The sequence below is a fragment of the Corvus hawaiiensis genome, chromosome 1 (genome assembly GCF_020740725.1).
Source record: "Corvus hawaiiensis isolate bCorHaw1 chromosome 1, bCorHaw1.pri.cur, whole genome shotgun sequence".
Lineage (NCBI taxonomy): Eukaryota > Metazoa > Chordata > Aves > Passeriformes > Corvidae > Corvus > Corvus hawaiiensis.
This window is the reverse complement of record NC_063213.1, coordinates 42,356,435-42,377,067: the sequence shown is the minus strand read 5'-3', so window position 1 is coordinate 42,377,067 and position 20,633 is coordinate 42,356,435. Positions and strand designations below refer to the sequence as shown.

The following is a 20,633-nucleotide window of genomic DNA, read 5'->3' as shown; positions in this document are numbered from 1 at the left end:
ACATAACGTGCTCAATTACATAATAGATGGGAAAGACAAAGCGTATATTGTTAGTGTATTTTTCTTTGAAGGGCAGGCTCCAGGAGAAGCTTTAAGTGCCTCAATACCCCAACTTCAATAGAAGATAAAGATGCCTGGCACTTTGCAAGATCATGTACCCCTAAGATTTTTTTTTTTAATCGATAGTTCCACTTCAATAAACAATTTCAATCCAAATGTTGGATAAAGCCAAGTCTGTTTCTATTTTTAAAAAGCAACTGACAAATAGGTGGTTCAATTTCAATACAGCCACACTGATTTTTTAAACTATAGTTTCTTCACCTGAATAACAAAGCATGAGGACAGGAGATATACGACAAGAAGGATCTGTAATGGACTTTACAACCTTTCACCCTCCAGGTCTCTAGTTGCTTTCTGGCCCAGGTTGATAAGTCATTAGCAGCTGGTAGGTATTTTATTTCTGTGTCAAATGGAGTGGTCCTAAGTTTGTTGTAAATAGGTCAACACACAATCCCTGCTGCTATACGAACTAGTAGCATCTTCAGAAGAAAGACCAAAGAAACACCGAAATACTCTCCGCCATGTACATGTAGTGCCTCGGGATGGATCCGACACACACCAGTGTGACAGTGTGGTGAAGACAATGTGGTCTGTATTTATGCACATATGTCTCTTCTCTGAATCAATAGAGGACATTGGTTTCCTGCCGTCAGTCTGGCATGTATCAGTGATAATATACTTATACTAAAAATAATGGACAGTATGCTGAAACGTTTATTTCATTATAATAGGATCTAATGGGATGAATGCTTTCATTCTGCAGGAAAGAGGATGACAGGTATACTTCATTTAAAGCTCCACTTCTTATTTGTAAAACCACCACACAATAAGTACTATTTCATGAGGTCCAATCACTTCGGGCAAAATTATCGCAGCAGCACAGCAGCCAAGGAACGGTCCAGTTGCAGCAGCAGATGCAAGAGCCCTGGTGTACAGTGCTGCTATGCATCCCTCAGCAAGGATCCTCTGCAGCATTGCCCTCACGAGGTTTCATGATACCTGTATGAATGCTACTGAGATTGAATACTCACGGGGAACTGGGGCACGAATTTCGGTCCTGTCCCTCACTGGCAGTCCCACACCTATTCATTTCTGATACCTAGCCTTTCTCAGTGCCCTTTCTTATTTCAACTGCCCCTAGGAAGAGGCAAGCCCTGAAACAAGACATCCTTGGTACACATATACCCCAAAATAAGCTTTGCTTCACAACTAAAAAGCTCACAGTGCAGGAGTGCACTTTGAGGCCACAGTGCACAAGGGAGGAAGAGAAAGACTTCTTGTGTGGGTCAAACTGACCAACAATGTAAGTTGAGCAAATCTTAAATCACAGTGAAGAAATGCTGTCTAAAAACCCCTGAGGGATTAAAGAAAAAAGAAGCTGTCTAGAAATCATGGCCTATGTTTCAACTGCACAGTGAGGACAGCAAAAACCAGAGGGTATTCGTGGTACATTCCTTTACTTTATTTCATCATTACAATGCTCATTCACTTCTACGATACAGTGAAGGACACCTCGCTATAGGAGAAAATACCATCCTCAAAGACTGGTTTAAAATACCTCAGCTGAACCACTCTAATGTTCTCTGAGCAGTAGGTATAAGCTGCTATCAGGGGCCTTCTGCAGCACAAGAATTCCCTCCTCTCCCTTCACTGAGGGTAAAAGCTCAGAGAATCAATTCTCTGTGAAATCCTTCAGCTCCTTTTCCAGCTCTGAAGTGCTTTTGCAGAGGCACTGCGTGACGTCCTTTAAGACAGTCTGCACCCAGTCTGCACAGCATTTGCCTGCTAAGTTGCGTTTACCTTATCACAGAAAAAAAGGCTTGGGGTTATTCTGCCAGGAGTCAAACCCTGCAAGATGTAGGCTAACTCTGGTCTCAATGTTCCACCAAGACAATATGCCTGCTGATTCATGTCATCAGCTGGTCATCTGAGAGCCTGGGTACAGAAGGCTGATGTCTATGCAGATGTGCTATTAGTGCTCAGGCAAGGACCACGCTGCCTTCAAACATCCCTTCTTGAAATGGCTGTTGTGTTAAAAACCTGTACCAATTCCATGGTGTCTGATGGCAGGTCAGATCCTCAGGAAATGGAAACACCGAAGTGTCACAGAGACTGACATGTTCTCCACAACTTGGTTCTGAATGTTACCTCCAATTTGATTTTGCCCTGTAGGATGTAAAACAAGAAGGACAACCTCCCTTCCCTACTGCATCTTATTTGTGTTCAGGGAGTAAGTATACAACTAAAGTAACCAAAGACACTAAAACAAGAAATTTAATTTCTATTTATTTCATCTACAAAAATGCAAGGTAGGAGGGAAAATCACTGGAAAGCTTTCACATCCCAAATTCACATACTCCATGACAAACCCTGCTTTCATTTACACATGTACAACATTAATAAGCTGCACAAAGAAGTAGGGTTTCAAGCAAGGAACAAAAAATAAATTTTATTCCCTGAGTGGGATATTGTCACTGTCAGTGGAAGCAAGGTTTAGTTTAGTAATTGCAATCCCAAATGCCTGGTGTTTTAATGCAAGCATTGAGGGTTCTGCTGAAAACAGCTGTAGGGAAGCACAGTCAGGAGCAGCAAACACTTATGTGTGCCTGGAGATTTGAGTAGACCCAGCCTGGGCATGCAGGATCATGCAGAATGAATGAGCAAATTAGTCCATGATGTCAGCCCATGGTGCAAACTCCCAGGCATCAACAAGCTAGCACAGGCTAACCAGCATTTAACTTTGCTACAGATGCCGGTCAACTGCAAAATTATCATATTTTCATGCATGCATGGTTCACTTATGAAAACAAAACCCCCAGACTCTTGTGATTCAGCAACAGCATAAACGTAACAAGAAAAAAATTACCTTCTCCTAAATCAGCTACCCCTCATCCTTATTTCTAATACTAGAAGCAACTTCTACTTCCTGAAATCCTCTTTTCCAACAACCTGTTACTTTTTTTCATAATAGCATGTCCACCTTAAGTTTTTCTGCCCTTTCTCACCTTGGTAAAGGCTTTGCCACAAAGGGCAGATTTTCAAAACGCAGAACAACCCACAAGACATCACCTCCTTGGAATAAACAAAAAAGCAGATAGCACACATGGCCCAGAAGTACATACAGCACACAACTTACATTTCTCCAGACCTGGGAAAGCTACAGGTTACTCTCCACACCTGACTTCATCTAGAGCCAGAGGACCACTTCATGAACTAGCTCCTCTGTTCTGTGCTTTCTACTGATTTTTATCTATCCACTGATTTACACAATGCCTTCGTAGTAAGTATTAAAGCCACTCACAGGCAAGTCTGTTGCAGAGACTAATTAATATTTAATATTAATGCACCCAGTTAATTCCCTAGGATTCCTGGAAAACCTCTTCCAGTCTTGAACTCTCCCAGGAGGCAACTAATACTAGATTTATACCCAAACTCTTACCAATTGGCTTTGATGAAAGTCAGTTAGTAAGGCTGACCACAACTCATCTCTTGCAAATACAGAAGCACATCGAGGAACTCTTTGCTGGCAGAAGTGCAATAATAGTCAACAAATACACTAGTGATACAACATTTTAAGTCTATGCATCATGTGTAGTAGGCTAAATGATCTCACACATCTCAGAGGTTTCCAGATTTTCCTAAAATAAATTTTGTCTGCTGTACAGAGACAGCTATTAAGAACAAAAATTTATTGTGGAATCATTCATTTCTGAAAATAAAATGGGAGAAACAATCCAAATCACATTTGGCCTACTAATTCATCAAATGCATCCCAAAATGAAAAGATTCTTGCAAGTAAAGTGGGATTAGAATTTCCACATAATTTGGAAATTTATATATTGAAGTTATTTCATTCCTATTAGTGATCACATTGCAGAAAGAAAGAACAGCAAAAAAGCCACAGTTTTGTATGCCTCCAAAAGCAATCGAAAATATTTCCAAGCACACATATTTTTGTGCCTCAAATCAAATATACTAAGTACATCAGCTAGAAGTTTGGTTTGTTTTCATTTTGAAGCCATCTGGAGTAGTTTAAGACATACTACACAATAATGCAGATTTTGTGATTCATTACTAATCTCCTGAGGCTACACTAAAGGATAAGAAGAGAAGGAGCAAGTTACATTTGTATATTTTAAACAACCACAGAGGCTCATCTTTGGTTTTGAACATTCTTCACGGGCTAAAACTACCAAATGTGTTTTTTACCCTTGACTCAGAAGTGTCACTTCTGGAAATGTGCAATATTTGTCACCATGAATACCATTTAACTGCAGCAGTACCCGAAGGAACTCTGTACCACAACATGTGAATACAACTGGAGGAACTTAATTAATCTTCCTGTCACTTCCATGATGCTTTTCATTAGTTTAGCTGCTATCTGATCAACTGCTCCATTCTCTATTGGAAATGGCTAACCAGAACCTCCTATGAAAGCGTTTTCAAGAGGTAAACAGACTCACTTTTGATTCTGAGTGCCTTTACAAAGCTTTGCCAAGCAGACTTTATCAGTTCAGGAACAGCACTTACAGCACTGCTCTTTTTAAGCAACCGGGATTTTCGACATACACAGCTTAAGAAATATAAATTGAACAATACACATTTTTCTAAGCTTAAAGCTAGCACTTCTGCTGTTTTGTAGTTTGAACACAGACAACATGTGGCAATTGAAAGGTCATATTTTTCTGAATTTACTCCCCATAGACATGGATAGTCATTAAACAAACAAACAGAATGTAGCCAACATAAAATCAAACCCACATTTTAGGCACTATTGCTGCTAATGGTTTTACTAAATGCCCACTCCTGTCATCTTCTGCTCCTAAACATGGGACAAGATTTAAGTTAATAAAATGCAAATGAATACACAATTGGTGCAGAGCTTCTTTGACTATGTATATTGATAACAATTTTAAATAGAAATATGGTTTTAAAAGCAAACAATGAGACTGAGAAGCTGAATGCATGTCAAATATATTTTCAAACACACCCACACACGAAATGTAGCTTTTTTTCACTCAAAAATGAAAACTGGAACTGATGACAACAAAATGTGCAACATACATAATCCTTCATTTCTCCCTCTTTCCCTTTTATTTCTCTGCTGCTTTCAGTACAATTTATCTAACGTGTAGGTTTTGAGCATATCACAAGCAGATAATTCATCACTGCTTCTTGTGAGGTGAGCAATTAGTCAGTGTTTCACATTTTTCTGTTCCTCTTTCTGACACTCTCTAAAATTCTGCAACCTACCTTGTGGACTCATCACCAAATCCAGACACTTATTCTCACAATTTAAAAATTTGAATTTATAAATCCAGATGACATACTAAGAAATTTTGTACAGATTTTACACTCAGGATTTTTTTATTTTTGCATTCTGATTTACAGGATTCATCTGCTCATTTATGAATAGATGCCTTTTGCATTTCTGATTACACCATCAATTGGCCAAAACTATGCACTTCTATTATTTCTATAATAATTTGTTATCAATCAACTTTTAAGTTTCAAGTAAAAAACTAGATAGTATATGGTAAAATCATTTACTTATACCCCCTGCTTTAACTATGTTTGATTAAACTAACAATTTATTGCATTATTAATTAGAGACCATTTAATTTTGTTTAAAATGATAGCAAAGCAATTATTGCACGGGTATCAGCCTATGTTTTAAGGTGGGAATGTTTGTTTGGATTTCATTTGGGGGTTTTTTGGGGGGGGGGAGGTGATGGGTCGTTGGGTGGCTTTTTGTTATTTGTTTGGTTTTGAGTTGTTGGGTGTCTTTTTTTCCTTCATCAAGGTGCATCAATGAACTGGAGATTTCCTCAAGAGATCATTTAGGATTCTTGTGTGAAAGTTGTCCAGGACTATTGATTTTAAATAGTCTTTAGTCCAAGCAGCTGCTGCTTTACATCTTGCTTTCTTTCCTCCAGGCCTTTTGGACAGTGCCTTAGCACACTCATAACATGGAGACTGCATCAAGCATTTTTCAAAATGTAGAATAAAAATATTTTTTTTAGCACTTATGGTGCTTTCAAATCACTTGTAACAATCTTACTATCTCCATCTAGTGGCTTATATGATTAGGACTTTTGCTATTAATACACTAAAACCTTTTTATTGTCCTTTGCCTTACCAACCACAGATTCTTCATTTCCTGTTTCTGGCTGTCCCTATAAATTTTCCATACTTCTTCCTTCTAATTTCTATTGATTAGTACTTGATTCCTCTTTTATAATTCTGTTGCAACTTGTGTTTTAATTTCTAGTTGCTCTCCTAATTTTGTGGCTGAACCAGGAAAGACTTTTAGCTAAAATTTGCCATTTTCTGAACATGTAATAACTTTTTTAGTCATCTAGTGACCTCTAGTTATCTAAGGCAGCATCAATTTTCTTCCCAAAACTTTCTAGCTCTTTTCTTCCCAAACATTTCTGCTTCTAATTTTCCTTTAAGAAGTAAAATGTCTTGAAACACAAAATATGTAAACGATTTTATTTGTATTCTGCTTGCTCCTATAGAATATTTAAAAAAAAAAAAAAATCCCTTTCCATACCCTTAAGTACCTAAATGGAAATATCTCAAGATACAAGCACGAATGAAAACATTCCTTCATTTTTTGATACTGTATATAGGTGTTCAAAGAAGAAAAGGAAAAATAAAAGTAGCAAAGCAGTATGATTTTAGGTTTCCCAGTGATTATGAAGGTACAGATCTGTGGTTTAAGTACCTAACTGCAAGAGGAAAATGCCAGCACATGCAGTCCCAATGTGAGTGGGTGCAAAGCCATTTGCTTTTTATACTGGATTGATCAATGGGAGCAAGGCTGGAGCGCAGACCTACAGCCAGGAAGGGACACAAACACTGCCAGCTGCATTACATTACAACTTCTCTCCTGCTTTGGGGAGCTGAGATATTTTGCAGCAGCATCCAAAGTGATTGCAAGGTGCCAGCACCACATTTGCAAGAAGAGACGGGAGCTCAAGGCATGTCCTTAAGGTACTCTTAAGGTAATTATCTTAAGAGACACCTCAACTAAAGCAGCCAATGCTACAGATGCCCCCTGAGGCAACTCATCCCATGATAAACTGTAATCTGAGAGGAGCAAATTTCATCTCCAATGGTATAAAAACAGTTAAACTAATCTCATGGAAAACACAACTGCTGTATTTGAATTCCTCTTTCATATTCAAGGAAAACCTGTTTTACCTAAAACTATCAAAAGAAATGCAAGTCATAGGTGAGATGCAGTCTCTCAGAAAGTGCCATGCAAGAAGGGAAGAAGATACAATGGCAGCAGACAAGACATTAATTTGAGAGTATAAAAGGATACAAGTTACAGCACAGTGTTCAACTTTTTATGAGATTGGTTTGAAAAATCTGTATTGGATTTATTCACACCAGCATTGAATTTGATAGGCCTGCCCAGGTGTAAGCATCTTGCAATTCCACACATGCAAGTTCCACAGCAGAGTGCAAGAAACAAATAGTCATGAAGTGAAAATATCAGCAATATCTTGCTGTAGGTGGGATTTGACTCCGAGACTGACACTTCAGTTTTTATGTGTCTATTTGGGTGCCTACCTGCAATCTGGATGTCTAATTTCTCACCACAGTCAAAGCAGATCAATTTGATGTAGTCAACAAAGTCAGAAGAGTTACTTATTACATCTGAAAATAGACAACAGCTTTGGGTGGCCAAGCAGCTCTCCAAGCTCCACTAACTGTACTGACTGGAGTTTCACCAATCAAAAGGGGAGCTCAAACACCCAGCTCACTCCCAGATACCTATACACACACACGTGTACATACTCTGCCAGCTGAGCCCCAGCCAAGGCTTCCAAACCCCTTAAACGATCTGGGAGCCCTGCAGATCACCCATACCATTGAAATTCAGCTCCATCTGGGATCATCACAGCAACTACCAACTGCCCTCAGCAACACTAAGCACCACTTTAGAACAGAACATGAGAAACACCTGCAAGTGAAACAAGCATGTAATTTATTCAAGAAGAATTGAATTATCTCCTAAGGAATTAACTATACATTAGCTTCCTCAGTGCATGGGGAAATTTCCTGGGCTCTTAAATGACCCCAGAGTGACTCAATATTTCACCCTGTGCAAAACAATCAAAGATCAAAAATGTCTGTCTCAAAAATGTCAGGCACAGAAAAAAGTACCACTCTTGAATGACCAAGCTGTCCTCCTACAATAAGCACGGTTTGCTAAAATCCCTGTATTTTAACTTGAGCTATTCATGCTTACCTTTAAGAAAAAAATGGGAGCATGTCACAAAATGGCTGTTAGGTGCTATAGCCATTTAGTGTTAACAGTGAACAGAAGAGAACGTTAAAATCATCCAGAAATTATTTATTTCTTATAATTTCAAATGCTCCAATACTCTTCTCCCAGGGGGAGCAGGAGGCTGTGACTGCTTCTTAACATTCTGCCAATAGTGCTCAAATACAATCCTACCTGGTTTATAATAATTAACAGTAAAAAAAGTGTTTTCATCTCTGTTCCCACCTTTTGATCTTATTGACAGAGACTTCTTCCACTCTAATTTAGAATGTCATGTACAGCAAAAAACTCCTGTCTGTATCTGTTCCTTTCTTGTTACATATCCTTTCTGTACAGATTCCTTTTGATCTGCCATACCTCTGAATTAAATTATCACATTTGAAAACACCCTGCTATAATAGCAGCCTAAAAGTAATTCTGTTTCCCACAGCTGAATAGAAAGACTGTGTCCCAAAGTCATGTGCCCTCTTCAACATGCATTTTTCAGGGTCTATCTCAATACAAATACTTCTCAATTTACTTATGCCAATATACTTAAAAAATTAGTAATTTGAAATGTAACAGCCTAAATATAGAGCTATGGCTACTTTTAGATAATTCAGTGACTTGATTTTTAGTTTGCTGCTCAGTAATACTTATAATAAACCTATTTACTCTAGGTGTCTAAATATGTACATAGAGACAGAAAATACTGGTCTAAGCCCTCTAAGAGTTTTTTCTTCTCTGCACTATATGGATGAACAGCATACAAGAGATGAATATGTATCTCATAGCTTCATATTCCTACAGAGCATTGCAACTGAAATAATTCCAGCTAGTTTCGAAGGCCCCAGCCATATCTCTTCAGACTCTGTAGATAGGAGACCACTGTTCCAAGTGTACTGACTGTCTATGGATCCATCTTGCACAGGAGGACTGTGTTATGCCAATACCATAATAGCCTGGAAGTGCTAATGGAAGAAGAGCTGGCTGTAGGGCTGTAGGGGTCCGTATCTCTGCCTAGCCCTGAGGAAGCGTCTGCAGACAGCAGAGCAGAAGATGCGGGATGGTGTACTGGACTTCTACAATCACTTCTTCTGCAGAACCTCTGTTTTCTCTGTATATAAGAAAGTGATTGTCATTTCAAGAACATTTGAGTTCTGACTGCTCAGACAGAGTTGACTGCAGTGTAAAAGTAACTTCTAGTTTATCTCTAGGTTGCATTGATTTGGCAGTTTAGTTTTGTGCAATGGAAAACTGCATCACTAACAGAAAAGCTTGCATGGAAAGCAGTGTAAGAAATAGAAGGCCTCAGTAAAACCAAGTAATGCAGAAGTCTGCAGTTCCTATTTTATCCTACTAAAGATATTTTATCATGTTCTCTAAGTTGCTCAAACTTTTTGTACTGATACACTTTTCATTACTTATCTACTACTTCCTTCCTTAATCACTGTCCACCAGAGCATTTAATTAAGAAATTATTTTTACCAAGAGTAACTGTCTATACATTAAAATACACTGGGTCATGCTTCATCTTCATTTATATCCTTTAAAACCAATGACTTTAAGAGCAAATTCAGGAAATACTGAGCATGAGTAGTGCAGTGTTGCATAAAGCATATATGCATGCTAATATACACACATATTTATATTCAGCCTTATGCACACACAAATGCATGCAGTGTAACATGACAATGCTAGATGCTTTCTCAAGTGTATAATTAACTGCTGCACAGGTCAAAAGCCACACTAGGATTCCAGCTTCCTCTTTTTTTCTTCCTCATTCCTGCTCAACAAGGCAATTTTTTTTTCATCATTGGATACGAACCCAATCAAAGGGTAGAATTAGGAGTGATAAAATTTGCACTCTATTGTGTTACTTTTTACTTCCTATTCAGTATGCCAGAGACATTTGATTAGAAGGAGAACGTTAAATTATAAGGCTGAACATTTTAGCTCGTTACGGCATGGTAAGTGTTAGGGATTGCTCTTAGTAAAGTCACAGTCGGTTCATGCTCATTGCTGCTTGGCATAAAAAGTGTCATGACTGGCTATTCCTCTGTCTTCTGGGCCTCACAGCTGTTCTGGTCAGGTTAGGAACCTATTTTCATCGAATATCCCAAACAGTGAATAGGGTAAGAATAAAAGTGAACCATGCTTTTAGTCAGGGTCCTCTGAGATGTTCTTCCCCTGGGTAAAATCCAGTGGAACCACCTGAGAGATAAGAAGATTAGTTCCAGATAGAGGCTAGCCAGCAATGTTGCTGGCTATGCAAGTCTTGCTCCCTTTCTGCAAGGATTAGTATCCACAGTTCTACAGTATGTGCTTTACCTCTCATCACCCATTCACTACAGGAACTGGGACTTCTGTCTCCTAGACACCTGCTGAGTACTTTAATAACCTTGTGATTTTATCAGCTTCTGTCTGATGCTATGAATGTTTTAAATTAAGACTCCACCAGAGTAAACAATAAAAGACCATCTTTAGGTTAGGTCTCTTATGTCAATGTGTCAGAAAGGATAGAGAAGTCCAAAGGAAAATGCCTTGGTCTGTATCAAGATGATTAAAACTGTCCCCAGCATCCATGTAACCTATTTATTAGGTTACTATTCCGGTTTTTTGTTGGGGTTTTTTTTTTCTTCCCAGAGATAAAAATGCAAGCTCACTATTAAAATACAATTCTTAACTGAGAAAAATTATCATAAAAGTGATGGACAGCTTCCTGTTAATTGACTTTTTTAATAATAAGCAATAAAATGGGAGTGTGAGTTATTCTTAGGTGCCTCAGTAAAGGTAATCACAATATATTGATACTTTAAAAAAAATTATTAATTATTGACTTTTCACTGGAGTTAGGTAATTTTTAATATAAAATCCATCAAATTAGAGATTCAGATAAGTTTGAAGTAACAATAATCACAGAAGAGCACAGTTTAGAGCCTTCAAGGTATTTTATCATGACTACTTTCAGGGTTTCTTTAGAAGGAAGTTGCAAAAAAATAATACATAGCAACAGTCAAATAGCAAACTCAAAGAAACAGATTTTTCTTTACATGTTATGTGATGACAATCTGATTTTTCAGTTCAGAAACAGATGAACTGGTGATTTGGTCCTGCTGTTGCTCATACTACACATTTCCTAATTTTTCTGCTACAGTCTTTTGCCCTTTGGTAAAGAGTCATTTTAAACTTTTCATTGAATATTTTCTAAGGGAAGGTCAGATCTGAGAGGCTACGAATGGATTAGTCTTTGATCTTCTTTCCTTGACTAACGTGTATACAAGCCTGCCAGGAGATTTTCTAGAATGATAAATGCAAGAATGACTGACTGAACAAGAAACACCTACTACTTGGAAAGGGGACATCACCAGAGTTGCAATAGTTTTTACCTAAAAATTGCAAAGTATGTAATTTACAGAACTTTAAGACAGGCAGATGTTAAGTACTACTACTGCACATATGTACATATTTTTGAATGCATCAGAAAAGCCAAATTATGAGGTAATAAGAGCATATTACGTGAGTCATCAGAGTCTCTACATTCCAGGAGAGGGATAATTAGTTATTTCTGATGACTGGCTAAATACTATAAATAGCATTTCACTGTCATTCCGGAGTCACACCATGACATTCTTATAGAACAAATAAATCCTTTAAAGAGGGACAGTTTCACTGTCAAGCTTCTCCAGTGGAAAGTATCACTATACAAATAGCTCTCTCCTTTATAATCCTAGCTAGAAATCCTTTCAACTCAGCAAGGTAAATGACCCTCACTCATCAGCAGTAAAACATTGTTACCTTTTGAGATGTTCCCCCCACCAGTGCCAAGACATGCTTCACAGACTTGATCTAACCTGACTGAAGTCCTAATTTACCAGACTTGAGGCACGCATAATATAAAAGGATCAAAGGAAATTAGCATTTATGATATGATTTTATAAGATAGGAAATAGTGTATCCCTGTTTTGCAGATGAAATGTGGGTTTAAAATATAATAAGAGAGATTAGTTAGTGACAGAAAAAAGACTAAATGCCTGGAGTTCTTGGCTCTAAGTCAGCATTCAGCTCACAACATCCCCCATCATATGAACAAAAACACAACTGTGAGAAGATGTATATAAAACCTGTCCTAATCTCTCTTAATGCTGCAAGAATATACGCAAAATGGTTTACTATTTGTAAGAATAAGACTCACATTTTCCTTACACTGCGTTCACAAGACAAAAATGGGTCATTTTCTCCTGGTATAGATTTTGTAAGGCTATCAAAGTTACATTGGGGTGAACTTGACCCAAATTGTGTCAGGAACAGGGTTGTGCTGCTAATAAAGGAAAAGGTCTGTTCACTATGACACTATTGAGTAGTTTAAAAAAAAAAAACAACCTTGTAAACAATTGTTGTCAGCTTTCAAATGTAATTTTATAAAACTCCTGTGGCCTTCAGACATGCTACATTTTCATCCTTATCACCACATTAAATCACATTGCCATTAATGTCTTTGGGAGGAATTTGAATTCTTCAGGTTTGAATTTAATTACATTATGTAAACTAGAAAATGTCTTCAGTGTTCTTTGAGGGAATAGCTTATCTTGGAAATTGTTAAATTCTTTTTTGTTTAAAATATTTACATTTTGATAACTTCATTCTGCTGCTTATAGCATTTATTGATCTTTCTCAGGAATCCATTTTCAATATAATGCATTCTATTTATTTCCCATAAACCCTTGGCTACGTTAGACCATATTCTTACACAGCTTTTAAGGAAAAAATAAATTAATATGTTTTTGAAAGCATAAATATCTTGTTTTATGGCAATTAAAAGGTAGGGAAATGCATCCTTATACTTATTTTTTTCTTTTCTCTGGACACAGCACTTTAGTCCACACCCTGGAACACAGCAGTACTACCTTAGCTAAAAATGTTCACAGCAAAAATATGGTTATGTTGCCTGCTATCTGCACATGGAAGTTTTTTTCTTTCTAATTTATGACTCATTTACCTCTCAATTTGACTAATTCAGTAAATGTTTTGTTCTTGTGGGATTTTCTGTTTTGTTTATTTTGTAGGGAATTTGAAAGCATTTCCAGAAGCTCTCTTTGTCACTCATCTCCTGATTTCTATCTCTTCTTCTGAATCTTCCCCCCTCCAATCATTCTCCATTCTTTCTCACCACCTATGGCAGTGTTAACTGCATTTTCAGACACTATAAAAGTATATTTTTTCCCTTTCATATTTACTTCACAGAACACATCTATAGATGTGAAAGCATTTTACAGCCAGTCAAGCCAAGACTCCCTTCCACCTGCACTTGAATGAAGCTCTTGTAATGCATGAAAGTCCAATTCTAACTAGGAGGGGAGGATTGCAAGTAAGTATTGCATAGAATTTCATCATCTAATTAAAAAATATATACATCCAACAAAGGCAGATAGATTTTCACATCCTTTCTAGTTCCTGAAGTTTAGGAAACCAGATCAGTTAAAAAAAAAAAAAAAAAAAAAAATCTTGCTTGATGTTAGCAGTGGGTAAAGCACTGTTTCCAGCATGCAGTATCCATGGCCAACTCTCCTGCAAGTATGCAGTGAGCCTACAGAAACACTGCCATGAGAAATCTTTTTTAGTACCACCCCTTATCAAGGTCTGGCTTTAAAAACTGTATTGTTGCAAGTAATAGCATCCTGCTAATACTTTGCTATTTTTCTAAAGGCAATAAATCTCCCCTCTCAACACCCCAGCAAATCCCCCAATCAGATTCACTGGTAGGGTGGATCTCAGCTAAGCAACAGAAATGAAGGTTTACTGCATTCACAGTGTGGATAATTTTTTCAGCTGGATGTTCCCATGGAGTAAATAGTGTTCAGCTGCACGCCACATCTGCTCTGGCACAAACATGTCCAAGAAGGGACATGGATTTGGCCAAAGAGGGCACATTTTGCACGATTTTGGATTCTACGTTTCCAACAGTTAAAGTATATGCCAGACAGTTTTGGAAGCTTCCTAAGAAGTGGAGCATACAGATGAGCAAACATATCAGTGTGCCTAATAAAGAGATCTCATTGCAAATATTGACATTCAAGTATTCTATATGCTTTGGGGATTTGTGTTATTTCATGAAGTGTTTGATAATTTAAAAGAAAATCCCCACTTCCGCAGGTTTCAAACAATTTAAAGGAAAAGTCTTTGGTTTCCACAGCATTAAAACCCAAAAGTCACACAAAATAAATTCAAATAAATAAAAACAAACTTGCCCTTCAATTTTTTTAAAGTTTTGTACTTGTATTAAATCCTGGATTATGCTTTTAGTTTGTCTGTTTGAGTTAGGTTCTCTTACAGAAGATACGCAATAGCTATTATTTGCAAAAGAATAATTTCAGAGTTTGCTATCAGAATATGCTGTAAAGAAATACACCACAGGCTTGCTTTTGGGCAACTGTCTAAAAGTTCTTTCAACAACAAGCAGGGGTATATAATTTTAAGTGTACGTGCATATGAAGACATGAAGGACTCCAGCTCCCACTTTCTCCAAGAACTGGGCCACTTAATTTTTGTCAACAGCCCTCAGAAATGCCCAGGTGGCTTACATCAGATGAGCCACATTCTTTGCACCTAGATAGTTGCCATGGAAATAACCATAAAATTCCTTGGCAAAGTCTACCTTGGTCCTTACTTGTACCCTGAACAGAGAGGGAGCTGATGACACACGCAAAATGGCCTGTCACTTCTAAGTAACACAGTTCTGTGAATAACTAACGTGTCTGGAAACTAGTCATGGCACTCAGTTACAGATTCTCAGTCACAACCAGACCCTCTGTATGTGATTGTGGTTTAAAAAACTTCAGCAAAATAGTCTTTGTAAGTCTGGATCAGAAACAAAACCCCCTGAAGAACATCTGCTGCCTTTGTTGGATCATCTCATGTCAGGTACTACATCTCACCATCACAATCCTGATGGGCTGACACAGGGACTACACCAGCTCCAAAAAAGATATAAAAAACAAGGTTCTGACAAACTCTTTTGAATTAAGAGGAAATCCTCCAGAAAGAAAAAATTGGCAGACTTGGAACAAACACCCCATAAGTAATATCTATTTTCTTATACAATGTTAACTATAAAACAATAGTCCATAAAATGGATAGACACAATTGTTCAGAGTGCATGTAGCTTTCTTTCAAAGCAATGCAATAATTTCATTTGCCTGGAATACACCTGATGTGAATGTAGGAACACAGGAAAGTTTATACCAGGAGGTTCAAGAACTCCAGAGAGTACATTTGGATGCCAACAGCCAGCCCTAGCTGTTCACATGGACTACATCTGAGCTAGTCTTCTCAGCTTCCCCTTATTGCCAGTAGAGACAGCAGGCACTCAAACTCAACCCAGCCTACAGCAGACCATACAATGAATCATTCTTTGAAGCATTCATGTTGATTTTGCTCCCTCCCCTGTGTCAGAGAAAGAATAAACAGGTTGGGTGTTGTTCTGAAATATACAATTTCCTTGCAAATCATCATCTCTCCTGTTAATATTGGACCAATGCATGAAAACCATCTTTCAGGCCAAACTTAACACAAACAAGCCCATCACTTCAACGTGCATGAATGCACAGATTAACCCAACTGCTAGAGGATATTTTTTTGTCTACCCCATCTAATTATCTTTGTGGACAAACATTTTCCCATCCTCTATCAAGAGGTGAACCTCATACAGGGATTATTTACCTTCTCTGTGACTGGATCTATAAGTTGTACAAAAAGCATCAATTTGGTACACATTTTTATAGTGTTGTCAAAGAGTGAGCAGAGAAACATCAGGCTTGCTGCCCTTTTAAACCTCCATGTCTGAAGCCATGCCATTGCATGATCTCTGCTGCCTCTACTTCACAAGCGCTCTCCAAGAGCACAGCATACAAAAAGTAATTTAAGGTATGTAACAAAACACAAAGAATAGAGCATAATCTATAATCAAAAAGTTCCCAGAAGTAATTGTTCAAAGTAGTTAGGAAGGCTCACATAGATTGCTTTTATCCTCATTCTCTGAAAAGATAAATTTTATTAACTGAAGACTGGTAAAGTAGTACATGCATTTAGTAGCTTCAAAAATTGCTGTTAGTACCAGCAAGTCCCTTGGTCAACAGATATGAAAAAATTTATAAGCTGTGATATATGGATCCAAACATAGAGGACTTGAAAGCAAACAGTGAAATACATGGCAAGTCTGTTTAGTCATGACCACAGAGAGGGATTAACATCCCTCACAAGCTTCTGCTCTTGGGCAGAACACAGGGAGCCAACAGAGCAATCCACGGATATGCCTTGCAATAGGATAAGACAGAGAGAGAATAAAAAAGGAAAGAGAAAAAAAAAAAAAGAGCACAAGCCCAAAAGACTTTCAAATATTATTTTGGAAAAGGCAGAAAAGACGATTTATTAAATACAAGCACAGATGAGAGAGCCTCCAGGCACCAGATTTATAATAATTACTACCTCTACTGACAGCTTCTTGCCTTTTAAACTTTGAAGAAAAGGATGTGGGAGAAGGTCATACACAAGAAAACATTTGTCATCTAAGATGCTGTCCTCCATTTCTATGATAAAATAATTTCTCTTACAATACATTGCAAAGCAATGGACTTCAGTTCCCAAATTATACTCTGTTAACATGAATCATACTGGAAAAGTGCATTCTTACTTATTTTCCCCCCTTTCAGGCTCACCATTGTTTCTTCATCCATTTCATTTATGTGAATTTTTGCTTTTTCTCATGTGAAAAAAAACCAAAACCCTCAAGCCCCCACAAACCAAATGCCTGGGACAAGCAAGTGAAATCCCTTACAAAAAAATTGAAACAGCTTCTCATTATTATGCTTGCTTCCTGTGACAACCTATTTGGCAGGATTCAGTCAGGACTCTGGTGGTCATGTGCTACTATTGGAATGATCTCTTTTTTCTGGCCTTTAGTCTTCTGTCTGAGGAAAGGTGTCTCCCAAGGAAAGTGTCTCACAAAAAGTGTTCAGTTTACCATTCATAAATTATACTCGGGTAGGCAAACTCCATACTTGCTCTAGGAGGCCAAATTAAAATCTCCTGGTTTTACATCCCATTCCCACTTCAACAATAATGATGATGCTACATCACATTTCACTGTGCTGGATGCAGTCCCTGAAAGAATATCTATTTTAAATTGGCAGAAACTAAATTATTAATGCAGTATTGATTGCAAAGAAGTTTGTGAGTAGAGAGCTGCCAAGCCCTTGGTTGCCATACCTTATCAACAGTCAGGTCTCAGAGATTCATTTGATGCCTCATACACATCAACTACCTCATACATAGTTAAACAAGATTTAATGTATGTTCTTCAAACAGAAAAAGGTACTGAAGATAAAATATGTGCCCACCAAAAGAAATAATTTTTCCCTGTGCTGGAATTTCTCATGTAAGTATATAATCACTTGTATTCTGCCCACCTGACCACACACTGAGAGTTCATTAGCTTTATACGTAATGCTCTTTTTTCTATTCATAAAGCCATGGAAGAATTCAAGTACAGTTTGTGTGTAAGTATAACCTATCTGTAACTCATCTCAAATTTAAAAATCGCCTTTGCATTCCCATATGATGTCACTGAGCCAGACTGTGCAAACCATTTTAGAGCAGCCATAGGAATGCATTTTAGCCATGTGATAATGATTATAGAATATAATCCAAAGTGACTGCTGCACTACAAGACAGTCATTTCTGACAATTTCTCTGTTTTTGCTCATATAAAACTACCATTACTTTTAAACATTCTCTTTCTTTAGAGGGAAAGAGTAAAAAATAAAAATAAGAAAGAGAAGGATTAGATGAAACACATTTTTAATTTCACTTCCAGTCTGGGGCCACCGTGAAACCCCCGAGTCATCTTCAAAGCCACAACCTAGGAAGAATCTTTTTTTACCCTGCCAAAAGTTAGATACAGGCACATGGATTTGAAGGAATTTTTCAAGGCCATTTTCTCTATCTGAGAAGCTAAAGCCGTTCCCGAAATAATTTGATTGACGTGCATAGACCGAAAATATAGATGGTAGGCAAGTCTTACAGAATACATTTTTGCTCCTAGCAGATGTTATAGACCTCACTATGGACTTATCAGGATTACCAGACTAATTTAGCTGGCAATATGTATCTTTTGTACAGGTGCTTATCGGTCTGGCATAAGAGTATTATCACTTAGTACAGTTTGGGTATTAACAGCTAGCAGCTCTTTAGATCATTTTTTTTAGTACCAGGTCAATTTTGGTTTTTCTATCACATTAAGTAAAGACAAAATATATCACTCTTAGCATAAATTTCCCAACTATAAAGTTGCCACCCAGTTCCCTTAAATCAGCTTTCAGAGCATGGTAATTATTTTTAACACTGTTACTCTAGTTTCTACTTTTTATCTGATACACTCACCCTGATTATTATAAAGTTTCAAGCAACAGACAACCAGAGCTAAACTGAAGTTAACAGTGGATTTCTTAGTGCCTGATTCAGCCAAGTTTATGAATTTCACAGAATATTCTGAATTGGAGGGGACCCACAAGATCATCAAAGTCCATCTCCTGGCCCTGCGCAGGACAGCACCAAGAGTCACACCACATGCATGAGAGACTTGTCCAAATACTTCTTGAGCTCTGTCAGTTTTGGTGCTGTGACCACTTCCCTGGGCAGGCTGTTCCACTGTGCAACCACCCACTGGGTGAAGAACCTTTTTCTACTATCCAGCCTAAACCTCCACTGTCACAACTTCAGGCCATTTCCTCTGGTCCTGTCACTGGTAACCAGAGAGGAGAGATTGGTGCTCTGCAGAGAACAAAGAGTTCTTTGTGGTGACAGTAATAACCTATGCTGAAGGTGGTGCACTGACGTTTATCCCTGCTGTCTGATATTATGCTGTAGCCTATACAGCTTGTTGTGGATACAAAAATCCTGCTAGCAAGGCTTTTCTTGCTATTTTCTAAGCCCATGAGAGACTTTTCTGTCTCACAGAAGAGGTAGCAGAGTTATGTAAACAACCACACACCTGCAGCCTTGAAAAGTCTTGTTTATAGTACAGTAGAAAAATATTTTGACAATGGATGTTTTAGGATTTTAGCCAATCACCCCCAAGGGGTGGCTGATCCTTTGTCCAATTAGACTATGAAGAAAAAAGTCTATAAAAGGGTTTGTAAAATAATTAAATAAATCAATCTTGCTGCACAATTCCTGCCTGCTCGATCTTCTCCTCCTCCCTATGGCTGCGGGACACGGTGATATACCTTAGGGCATTTTTTTTTGTAATAGCTTGTCATGAGTTTCTTTGGAGAATAGAGAGATACTGATTTCAATAATGTGAAATTCCCAAAGTGCAATGCATGTGTAGCCATATGACTGCTACTGTTGATACCTGTTGGTGACACCCAGCTGAGTTTCTACAGGAAACATCCCAAAAGTCTGCTTCCTCAACCAGTTTTCATTAACTTCAACGCCATTCTTTTCCGTCACCAATGGCACTATACTTTATGTACATACACATGCTCATCTATTCATAGATGCGAGCAAGTGAAAGTTGTATCCAACAGGAAGGTAGAATGTTTGGTCTGACCACTTTTCTTAGTCAATAAAATGCTGTCACTAATCTTCCACTGGTGCTGTATTAGATTATGAAACAAAAGTCTCATTTTAAAAAACATAGTGCCTGCCCATTAGACACATTTTAGTGCTCTAATGTGAGAGTCCACACTCCAACAGATGCCTTAAAACCATAGGTCCACTTTCAATCAGTATATTATCTCAGAATCAAGCTTATCTGGTACACTAATGTGAGGAACAAACCACCATTTAAAATGCCTCCTATTGTGCAATACTGATGTTCTGGAACAGTGCTACAACAGCTACCAGAGAATAATAAGGCCATTTCTGTCTTTAGTGCTTGATAACTCATAAAACTAAGTTACATCAAAGTAATTTGGGGGGCATTAAAGCTTTTCAGTGTCTGCAGAATAAAAGTATGCTAATGAACTAAACAATTTTTTGTATGTAGAAATGAACGTTATCTTTCAAACCAGAACCAAATTCCCTAGCTAAATCTCTGAATATAATTTCCTGAGCTTGTGTGAAGTACTCCTTTATGTATGATATTTTTTTTAGTAGCTCTGCTAAAAAAGTAAATCTCTTACATTCATTAAAAACTAATAGTTGCCTTTTAAGCACATTAGTGCAAATATATTTATCCCTATCACAAGGAATCAGGCTATGCTTTGCTGACATTCATTATCAGAAAACAGCC

At 37.7% G+C, this 20,633-nt stretch overlaps 1 protein-coding gene across 3 annotated transcripts in view; it reads right to left on the bottom strand.

Annotated features, from left to right (window-relative positions):
- Positions 1 to 20,633, bottom strand: part of ZNF385D (zinc finger protein 385D) — a 427,739-nt gene that overhangs the window by 169,982 nt on the left and 237,124 nt on the right. The gene's annotated exons all lie outside the window — the stretch shown is intronic.